This window comes from Struthio camelus, chromosome 3 (assembly GCF_040807025.1).
Source record: "Struthio camelus isolate bStrCam1 chromosome 3, bStrCam1.hap1, whole genome shotgun sequence".
NCBI lineage: Eukaryota > Metazoa > Chordata > Aves > Struthioniformes > Struthionidae > Struthio > Struthio camelus.
Genome location: NC_090944.1, coordinates 83,604,514 through 83,616,282, shown reverse-complemented (window position 1 = coordinate 83,616,282; position 11,769 = coordinate 83,604,514). Strand labels below are relative to the sequence as shown.

The 11,769-nt window shown below is 39.0% G+C and overlaps 1 long non-coding RNA gene across 1 annotated transcript; it reads left to right on the top strand.

Annotated features, from left to right (window-relative positions):
* The first annotated feature begins 4,449 nt into the window (after positions 1-4,449).
* On the top strand, positions 4,450-9,642 carry LOC138066577 (uncharacterized). The gene is made up of 3 exons (XR_011139889.1): positions 4,450-4,549; positions 4,753-4,841; positions 8,096-9,642. It is a non-coding gene; the product is annotated as an uncharacterized lncRNA (long non-coding RNA).
* The last annotated feature ends 2,127 nt before the right edge of the window (positions 9,643-11,769 follow it).

Sequence of the window (11,769 nt, the reverse complement as noted above, 5' to 3'; positions counted from 1 at the left end):
GAAAGACCTCTCTTGCCTGACTGGACTTTTATTTTCTGGCTGAGCTTCTTTCGAATACCAGTGCTGTGGGTGGGAACAGGTATTCTGAATGCTCGAAACAGCAAATAAGCTGATGAAAGCCAAGGCTGCTCAGCAGTGCCAACAGGAAAGTGGTGCGATCCAGGGGAATGAGCACTGGACTGGGCCCTTGTTTCCATTTCCAGCAGTGGTATTGATTCCCTGCACGGCCTCCAGAGATGGATTTTGTTCCACTTCCACAGACATTAATGGAGATAACAAAATGCAATTCATCTCATAGCAGAGAAATAAACACTAATGTTTATGATTCACTAGGGCACTATCGTAATGAATGCTCTAGGAAGAATCACAAGGAAAGGAATAATCCCTCATTCCTTACATGGTGTAACCACTAGTTAAGTAACGAGGACAAAAGTACTGAATAGATTCTGTAAGCACACCACACTGCACTGAATGAAGCTGGGAATGGGTGTATGGGAAAAAAAGGATATGGTCACATTATTAAGCATTCTGTCATAATGCACATACATGGTGGTGCCACATGAAGGTTGCATGGGCAGCCGCAGTTCCAGCATTTCATAACTTTGAGTACTTAGCTTTTCAAACTGAGCATTATTTCTTAATGCAGACATTTTGGTGGATTTCATGTGTAATATGTAAAATTGTATTGTGCAAAAAAATGTCCACTTAAAAAGAAAGCCAAAAGTCATACCACCTGATTATAATTCACATTATGTGGAACTGGCACTCCTTGCTGGCATACCAAACAGAGAAGTCAAGAGATCACTAGATGATCATTTCTTCAGTCCAGCAGATGAGTAACATGGGAAAAACTCTTATTGCTGCATGTGGTTTACCGGTAGTCTATCCGTTGACTTTGCTCTCTCAGCAGTCATTTAATAAAGCACTTATACACATTAGCTTTGAGGCACAACTCCCAAGTACCACCTTAGCCTACCTGGATCAATTTGTATGTTTGAAACTAAGTATATCCCTATACATTTTGTGGGATAAAGATCATTCATTGAGTCTGATATTTTTCAAAAACTACTAAATTTGCTCCAACCACCACACCTTTTTAAATAGATCTCCACTGTACTTGACAGACACAAACTACAGCAACATTGCAATTAAAATCAGCAGTTTTGAAATATATTATTATTTTCAAAAATCAGAAGTACTATTAGGTCAAACCATTGAAATTTCAAACATCTTAGCTATTTTTCTGGAGGGAAGAAGCAGAATAGTAGACCAATTGAAAAAAAAAAAAAAAAGGACTTGAGAAGGCTTCTTTGAAGTAGTTTATAAGAGGCCGCCAGAAGAAATGTTTTCATTTAGGAGAAAAAGAAGAAAAATAAAAGAAAGCCTTTGCTGGTATCTATGACTATGCTGGTATCTATCATGTGCCAAACTGCTATTTGAAAAGACTGTTTATGGCTGCTAAGATTTAATACACAGCTGAGAAACAATTTCCTGATGGAAAACTCTGTGATCTGCATGGCATATATAAGCACATAAAGAAGCTGTTTGCTAGGTCCAGCAAAAGGAAGGAACATTGACTGTAGCTTTGGGACATTTTAAACAAACACCTTCAGTTCTAAATGTTCTATAGGAAACATATACTGCTGACTGCGACACTCACTTTCTCTAGTCTTCCTTAAGTGAATTTCCTCCTGCCAAGGAGGAATTTCTGTGTGTTATGTCTGTTACAGCAAGAAACTGCCAAAGCACCTCAAAAGGACCGACAGTTGAGTTCTACAAGCAGCCAGCTTGCTGTTAGGAAGAAAATGTATGTCATCTGGAAACCATGTATGGCGATCTTAGTATCTCCATCACAGATACAAATCACAGGCACAGAGCAGCAACAGCATGGAAATGAGTGGGTTTGTGCTTTGTGGCCCACAGAACTCTATCCCATCAAGTTTGCTGTGTGGAACACTTGAAATTGGGTTAATGTTTGAGAGCTATATCTGTGACAAAGGTGGTTAGACACCTTTAAAATTGTTGAGATGGATTAGAGGATTAAAATAAGCAAACAAGTGAACAAACCACAGACTGCAGTGTCTCTGAGTTAGTCTAGAACATTTTGTTCCTATAAATGAAATGACAGACGAGGTGATGCTTCCTGAATTGTAAACTCAACAGAGTATCTCAAGAAGATATTTACAGAAGTTAAATTTCTTTAGTAGAATATCCCAATGAGGAGAAAATAGAAGAAAAGTGAAAAAGAGTGAGTGAAGAAAGATAAATAGGTACTGACAGAAAATCAGTAGAAATACTTTTAGGCTACCACATTTTTCCTTTTATCAAAATTAGGAAATGGCCTAAGGATTCTAGAATATCAACCACATGTCAGACTAAAGCATTTTTGATGGATAGGTTTTCACCTACTGATTTCCAAAGAAAAGTTAGTATAATTATTTCTATTTTACAGATGGGGAACCTTGAACAGAAAGAGGTAATGACTGTTTCAGCATTACACAGCATATTAGTGGCAGCTGTAAATAAAATAGAAAATAAGATTCTGGAGTCTTAGTTTGACACTTGGCACACTGTTGCCTTCCTAGAAATGAGAGATGACTCAGGATTGAGGGACAGTGAAAGACTGTGATTACTTCTTGTGATGAATTTCTGATGAATTATATTCAGGGACAGAAACAACAAGAAATAACAAGAAGATACATCTTGTTGCCTTCCTGCCTTCATTGTGAACCTGGTACAAGTTTTTCTGTGTCTTCTGTGGTTTCGCGTAGTTTTATTGGTGTGTTTTGAGGCTCTCTTCATGATATGACTACTTTCTGAAACGGAAGATTCTGACCTAAGGCACAAATGTGTACATTATCTTCTCTCTCTTTCTCTCTTCCTCTGTCTCTCTTTTTTCTTTTTAATTTCTTGAAAATTGGTAGTAAAAGAATATATCCCATTTCTTCCAGATTCACTTGCATTGTTACTTGGTCCAACTTTAGGAATTCTCATACTCACCATCTTTTCAAATTTCACTGTCCTCTCTAACCTGTCTTAGGAAAATCAACTATGTTGAGCTGAAGCACTCTGGGATGAAAGCTTCTTCCTTCATCCAGAGAACCCTAGGAAAACATTTACCAACTTCCAAATTCCTAGACTAAAAAGCAATTGCTGTCGCCTAATCAAGAGTGGTTAGTCACCTCTAGTAAGCTTAGAGACCAATGTCTGTTTGAAATCTTAAAGCAAATCAAAAGCTTATTCATAGGCTGCTAGGGAACCATCATGACTGGACTGTGTGATGTCTGTGCTGAACTAATTGCTTCTGAATTATGTAAAATGGTAAAGTGTAAAGCCTGGGAACATTATCTCTGACATAAATAGACTGGGCTTACAAAACAGAAAATATTTGCTAATAAAGAGATTTGCTACGTAACTAATGTTACCGTGGTGAGATGGAAAGCAAGATAAAGGCTGTAATTGCTTTCCAAGTTGTTCGGTTGGAAGAACAACCTTAAGGCCTAAATATATAATCCGGCAGCAGTTTTATGTATTCCCTTGGCAGTAGTTTGAAAACTAGGAAATAATAATCAGTCATTATTAATCCCTAGTATAACTTGATAGCAGAGAATAAGCCAAATGCACTTTTGCCTTCTTATTGTACAGCTGCTCATTGCTGCTCCTGGAATCAGCAACATATATGTCCTAATATTCAGCCTTGGATGATTGTTATTCAGTTTGCAGAAAAATTCCAAAAATACTGATCTTAAATTGTTTGGGGCACTCTCATTTGTTTAATGAGATCACCTCTCTCATCACCTAGTTACGGAGCCCAATGAATTTAAAAAACAAACAAGCAAAAATGAATGAATTAGGACTTTTGAAATATTATGCATGGATAAGTGTACAATTAATTTTTAAAAAAAATCTGTAGGTACCTTTTAGAAGAATATATCATGAGTGTTAAACATAGTTTTTCAGTTGCCAGAACTTCTGTCTAGAGTCAACTCTTTATTCCCCATTATGTTTAGAAAAGTTTAGAAATGTACAGGCAATGAGTTCTCCATAGATTATTTACAGAATTTAGGGGATTAATGCTACACCTTAGGCAGTCTGACAGTAGCTTATGTTTACCTATCTATCGATAACAAATGCAGAAGGTAGGAAGGGGTGTTTTAGATTATCCTCCCAAATAAAAGTAAAATTACAGAAAAATAACAAATATGCATCGTGAAAAGGAGTAAAACGTACATAAATCAGCAGTATAATGATGACAATTGTCATTGATCACACCAGTCATGCCAGTCTGTAGGACAAGCATGTCTTGGTAGCTGACCAGAGCAAGGATAGATAAGCTATTGTCTTTGTGCCTCAGCTGATCAGCCAGCTGGCAAAAACTCTCAGCCCCAGTTTCCTGTTGCCAGCTCTCTGCAGATTGAGTAGCACTGCTGTTCAAGAAGGATCTGCAGAGCAAGGAACATACTGCCGGGGGCAGGTCAAGAACTGGAGCACAGCGATGGAGTATACGCTCAAATGATTTCAAGGACACTCTGATGCTGCACACAAAAATGTAAGTGAAAAGAAGAGCCTAATCAGTGACTGAAGAAGAACCTCACAACTGTTTTGTCTGCAAATAAAGGCAGAGTGCTCCATTCTCATATACTCACAGAAGCCACACATTACATCTCTATTTCAAATATGCTATTTCCACTCCTACCTGTAAAGAATGGCGAATGAAAAATACCCTAATCTGATGTCATTTTGCTCCTGCAGATACATCATCTCATCTAAAGATCTTTAAAGAAAAAGAAAGAATATCAAACTGAACGTTTCAATGGAGGAAACACACCAACATGGAAAAAGTAGGACATTATTTTTTTTCTATAGTTGGGAGGGGCGCCATACCTCTATAACCATTATGCAAACACCTGCAGAACTGAGTGACTATTAGCCACTAGGTACTAGCTTTCCCAGTAATGAAGGCTGGGAATCTTCATTGCTATTCTTCTGGTTCCTTTGAACTTAAGCAAACCTTAACTATGCCAGGTGTTTGCCTCAGGCTGGATACCTCTATAGCTTGTCCAACTATTTCTCAATAAGAAATTAGAGAAAAAAAATGACTGCCCCAAATTAAGGAAAAATACTGTAATTTGACTGAAGTTTAGAACTCCCATGCTCAAACAGTAGGGTCTTGAAAATTGACAGAGGGGTACCCCAAAGTGAACTTTGCATCTCCATATCAAGCTGTCAAAAGCAGCTGAGACACCTCAGTTTGGACATTAATTTTAGCATCCGGCAGCTAAAATTACTGTAAGAAAGGCATCCAGTGACAACCAAAATTCCACCATAATCTTTATTAAAATTAGACTGAAGCTAGTATTCACTTCAGTCATAACGTGACTTGCTCTAATACATGCGCTCATGGTCTGTTCAAGGCACAGCAATAGCACAAAGTCCAAAACAAAATACAATAAACATAGTTACTTCCATTCAAAACCTTTGCCTTTTGGAATGCAACTAGAGAAAGGAGAGGGTGTTTTCACCTATTATAGGTGTGACACTGTGCAGCAAAGGCAGCAGCTGAGCCTGTGATGAGTGAATAAGTATGATGCATATCTATGTTGACTTGCATATTATTAGCTATATTTGCAGGTCTGTAGTATTGATCCTCATTCTGTGTTGTTTCACCATAGAAACTAACAATCTGGCTGCATGTAATTAATCTTATGCACACAAATAACCTCTAGGAATTAGGTTGGATGGGTTGACTCCAAAGTTCTGCACACGCTTAGATGTGTAAGCAAAATGGTGCAAAATGGTAAGCCATAGAGTTTAAGGAATGTCACAAAATGCTTTTTGTTTCAATTTTTCTCTTTTGCTCCATGAGCAATACATAATAAATGATACTACTTTAAAGGGTCATTATAAAGAAATAAGCTTTAGCTAGTCAAAATGAAATATATGGCTCAATACAGATTTCTTGGCACTAGTGTCCCAATTTTCACTCTTGTCTCTTTAAATATCTATATATCTATGTATCTTTATATCTAAGTCACATCTTCCTGTGGTATAGCAAAAGTATGCTTACCAACCAATATGAGCTAAGAATGATAAGGATTTCAGATAAGCACGATACAGAACCTTATGCTGACTCACCCATGTGAACATAATAATTGAGTTTCCAGTGCTTTCCTTTACTTCAAACTTCAGAACCGGTTAAAAGCATATGAAAAACACTTGCGCATAGGAGCAGAATCCTCCCTTGCTCAGCTACCAATGCTACCAATCACCGCTAAAGTAAATCCTCTCACCTCACCCCTACCTTTACTGCTCCCAGTCCTTAATATTTGCCTGTAGGTGCCATTAGTCACCATAAGCGTAGGCCACTGCCTAGTCCTCTATGGAGAAAAGAAACCAGAAAGACCTTGACTTTGTGGAGGAGACAGGGAGGTACTGTGGATGGAAAGTGTGGGCCCTGCATGGAAGAATTTCTGTTCCCTTCCCAGCACGTGGCTTGGGAGTACTGAGGAGTACTTGAGTGGCATTACTGAGTCCCCCTTGGAAAAGGGGTTGGGGGGAATTTGAGGAAATAAGGTGCCCTAACTAACTGGAGTGGACAGCTAGTAAGATAAGAGATTCCTGCCAGTACACACAGTACTTTCCTCAGTGTCTCATAGACTATTTCATCTTGCTTCCCTGAACCTCAGGCAACTACTGCCCCCCTTCCTGACCCTCAGCCTTCAGACCAGTGCCAACTCTCTAAGAGTTACTCTTATTTTGCCGTAAATCTGCCCGTCAACGGCACTCCTGGGGAGCATTGCACTGGCTCTCAGGTTGGAGTACTAAACTATACATAATGTATATATGTATCTTCGTCAGGGTGCTAAATCTGTTATTGTCATCTGCAAAGAGGAAAAGAATATTTGCAGTGGAGAGAGTTCAGAAGTTCCTTCCCTCTTTCTGTGATCTATCTAGATGTAGATTTACTGAAAGGAGGCAGGGAAGGGTTAAGCAGCGCTTTAGCGCTTTCACTACTACCTGCGCCACATCGTGTGATGCAGCCACAGCCAGAGGACTAGACAGTCTCTCAGTCCCTTTTCCAGTCCCAGCAGCATTATATTCATTCACTTGCTGATCACTGCAAAGGCTGCAGAGTTTTTTCAAAAGAACAGAAATCGTTATAAAACAAACTTAGCACAGAATTTGATTAATAGGAAGCATGAAAATGGGAAATAAGTAAGCTTGACTGCCATATAGAAACAGCAGTCCAAGCTCTGCACCACTTCTTTTCATAGATTACTAATGAGTTAATCTCAGGGAGGATATGCCACCCTCTGTGCAAGACTTGGTCATCAGGCTCTCTCCACAGTTTTGCCAAAGACTTGTGTTTTAATTCCTGGTTTCTCTTCCTCTTTTAGACAAAATCAGTCATTTACTACTTCATTATATACCACATTATTTTATCGGTTTTAATAAAACCTTCATGTTTTTATTTTTGCATACTTTCCAATATATTGTCAGTGCTGTTCTGCTGCATGTCTGCAGGCATCCCAGCCACATTTTACGACTGAAGTAGAGACAGCATCTGTATTTCCACAGCTGCATCTTTCAAGTATAAGCTGAATAGTCCTATATATGGCAGTGTATAAATTACCAGTTCAAGTCTATATAATGTGGTTATCTTTGCGGTTAGAAGATGACAGGATATCATATCACCATAAAGGAAGTGAAGTCCCAGAAAGACTAATACTTACATATACCCTTAGCCTTATGCTCATGAGTACTCTCACATAATTGAATGAGAGTATGTTCAGTGGGCAAAAACTATGTGCGTGCGTCTGTGAATTCACATATAAGCTTCATTTAACTTTAATCCGAACCTCTAGTCCAGTGTTTTACTTGGTGATAACAGGACTTTTCCATCAGATCCCCAACCGTGCATGCCTTCTTTGTTGTCTACTGTTTGTACGTTACTGCTACTAAAAGTAGTACTTTGGGGCATTTCCCTAGAAAACCACTGTTAAAATAAAACAGTCACCTATACTGCACGAGGCAATACAGTCTTTCTACTATAACAATACTGTTTTATAATATAGATTTTCTTTCTCCTTAACAGTTGGGAAATGCTACACAAAACACAGAACTCTTCTGTGAAGCCTCTACGTGACCAGAGAAGCACATGGAGATACGTAAGGTTGCATGCAAATCGGCTCAGTCATGGCATTCAAGCAGCTGTGCTTCATGACCTGAATAGAGACAATTCCTTTTCCATATGCTATACTTCTTCTGCTTATCAAGTTACTCACCCTGCCCTCCCAACAATAAATTTTATTTCTAATGCAACTACAGGGGAGAACAAAAGAAATGTACTCCTCCGCTTCAGGTGCATCTTCTGCATCTTTCCTGTACTGACTGGCTGGCTCAACCTGCTGTCCCTTCTTCACGGCATTCTGGCAAGAAGAAACATGAAGAAACCGTAATTCATGGGGTTATGGTAAAATAAAAAACATGTAGGAACAGGGCTATGAAAGGGATGAGTCATGAAAAAAATAGAACAAAATGAAAGGCCTAAACTGAGGTTAGGTGAGGAAGAACATTCAAGGGAAAAAGAAATAAAAATAGAAAACAAAAGAAACAAAAAAGGAAGAGGTTAAAGAAGAATTATAGTTGGTATGATGAAAATAGAAGGGGGATAAGGCAAAATAACGCTGTAGAGGAAGTAAAGGACTGACCGGCAAGATTAAAAGAGGCAGTCTTGAAGGAAGAGACATACAAAAAGACATTGAGGATCGGGGGGAAAAAAAAGAAGCTACAATGTCATTTTATTTTACATATAAAGCTATTTTACCAACCCTTCAGCATTCATGATGTAATGAGCATTAGGCTAGTGAAAGTTCTGAAGTATTTCCGCATGTGGGCAGTTCCTTGAACCCAGCTGCTGTTGGAAGCACATGCTGCCTACATTCTGAAACGCGGATAACCTGATAGCAAAGGGCCCCACTGGATGGGCAGGCTAATACCAGCAAAGAGCAACTGTAAAAAATTAGCTGTTTTTTATTCAGATCTTCAGCCTTCAGGTTGAGAGGGTACCAGAAGGTTGCTTTGTAAGTTCCACGTTTTCCCTCCCTCCTTCTTAATATCTCCAGTGCATCAAAAGAAAAAATTCAAATAGCTTTTACAATTGCTATTTGAAATATGACACAAGCACCTTATTTAAAGGCAATCAAGTAGTTAAGCTAGTTAAAATGACACAACAACAACTCTGTCCTGGTCTCCCGCTGTAGACAACTGAAGCTAACAGTGTAATAGAACGTACTACCACCAGTCCTTGTTCAATGGAGGAGTTTTGCTGACACTTAACTGGTACAGGAGAGTCAACTGGAAAGTAGAATTACATGCAAAAGACCAAGTGACACCAAATTTAGCTCACAATACAAAGATTATCTCCCCTGCACTAGGCGGATGGTGATGATGATACTTTATTCTCTAACCTCATACATAGTTGATTATACTACACCATGGAGAGACAGAACACTAATAGCAGGACTGCAAATGACAGAATTTTGCCAAGCTGTTCCACATAGATATTAGCCAGCTTGGATGAAATGAATAATAATGAAATTAAGGCAAATTATTAATTTAAGCAAGATCCATTGGTGTTTGTCTGGCATGCTGTAATATAATTAAAACTGATCAAACTATTAATTGTGAAAAACTGTTAGTTAGATTTAGCCTTTGTTCCTGTTTGTGAGTCTTCTCTGAACAGATTATGACTTTTACAGATTTATTATTGCTGTTTCTAATTGCTCAAAAACAGTACATGAGAAAAAAAAATTAGCCTACAGGCTTCTTTGTACTGTCGATACCAAATTTCAAGTATACTGAAGTACCTATATTCAGTTTACTAACAAAAGTACGGTTACTCACTTAGCTATCTGATATGATCTATGTTCCCTCACTTTTACAAAGTGAGGAGGAGGAATAAAGGAAGTAATGGAAATAATGAATTTCCACAGAATGTAAGACAAAGAGGGTAGTAGGCAAGCCTAATGGTAGGAAATGCTTAAAAAATCCACCCTGTCTATGCAAGGAAGTACAATATATTTAATGATATGAGAAGCCTGTAGTAAGAACGAGCAAGAATTCCATCCTTCCCTATAAAAAGGTAGAATATGCCTAATAATCAATTAATATAGCTCTCTTGTAAGGTAGGAGAGTACTATTATCACCATCTGACTGATAGGGAATTAAGAAACAAAGGCTATATCAAAGCGTGAGGAATTAGGCCTCTGCATTCGTATTATATCCCAGCCATATCCCCATCTGAGCATTAATTTACATCTCATCTTGCTTTTTGCAAGAAAGAGAAAAAATTGGGCATCTTTTCAGTGAGAGATCTTCAGGGCACACCCACCAAATGCTTGATCAGAACTGATCATAGCTCTGCATACAGGTAGCGGTCAGTCTACATACAGTTAGAGAGGTTTAACAGTACCTATACTGGTAAAATATATGTACCTGAAACAAGATCTCCCAAGTTTGTCATCAGCCTCCTAACTAATAACCCTGTTTCTTGTTTCTCTCTCTTGCCAGAGAATGTGTGTTACCCTGTGCTATCCTCCATCTAAAAAATAATTCTCATTTTTGAGCAAGATTCTGCCCTTAGCCTACAATCTGGTGTTATTCCTGTTGCTGGAAAGTAAATACTAATTAAAACAACACTCTTGAAGTTAATATAGCATGACATGACAGCTCAAATTAAAAAATTTAAAGCAACATCTCTAAATACAATTTTTCTCTCTGAACTCTAGCTCTTATGTCTTGTTTTGCCAATCAGCTATTCTCTTCACTCACTTCCATCTATATTCAGTGCATCATCTTTGTGTGGCATGGAGATAAGCATGCTCCAAGCCAGCTGAGAAAGTCTGACTTATTTTTCTCAAGCCACTCTAATCTAAAATGCAGCAACCTAATTTAAAACATAGCGAAGGAATTAGTGTACACAATAAACTATTTTAAAATCAGGAGCGAATGGCCAGATCAGTTTCCAGGTGTTTTAACCAAGGCTTTGTTTCCCATCGGAGGCTTCCCTTCCCTCCTAATCATATCTTCACTTAGACTCCTACTTGTGTGCACACACATTGTCTAGACAGTCACATAACATCTCCCTTTCAGAACATTCCTGCCGGCTCTCCGGCATGTAATAGCTCTGTAGAACAATTTACATGATAGCTAAAGATTACAGCACAGATACTACTGCTTGGCCACACAAATTTTTCCTCTCATTTCAAGGACAGGCACCCGGGGTTGGGGTCTTTTACTCAGAAGGCACGATAGCAAAAATGCTTTTTTCTCAACGTAGGCAATCTGCACGCAGGGCACTGCAGAGTCCTAGGGACAGGAACCTTATTTATTTCATGTTAGGTTCTAACAATGTGCCAGCTCTCTTACTGCTCAGGTTTATATATTTTTTAGAACAACTAAAGAGTGATTAAACAAACGTGTTATAAGATTAACTTAGGAATGAAAAGGAAACATATTTAGGTGTAAGTATTCAGTGGGAACCCTACAGACAAGGAGAGAATTTCCTCCTCGGCTACGTGAGCCCTTTGCGTAGGATGGCCTCTGCTAGGGGCGCGACTGTTGCCTCCGCAGGAGCCGGCCTGCGCAGCAGGAGCTCAGCACCATCCTGCCGGCGTGCGCAGTTCCAGGAGGCGTTGCAGGGGGTGCCAGCGCCCAGCGCCAGCCAGCATCCCACGCTCGCAGGCGCTGTGCCATTTACACTGTCCC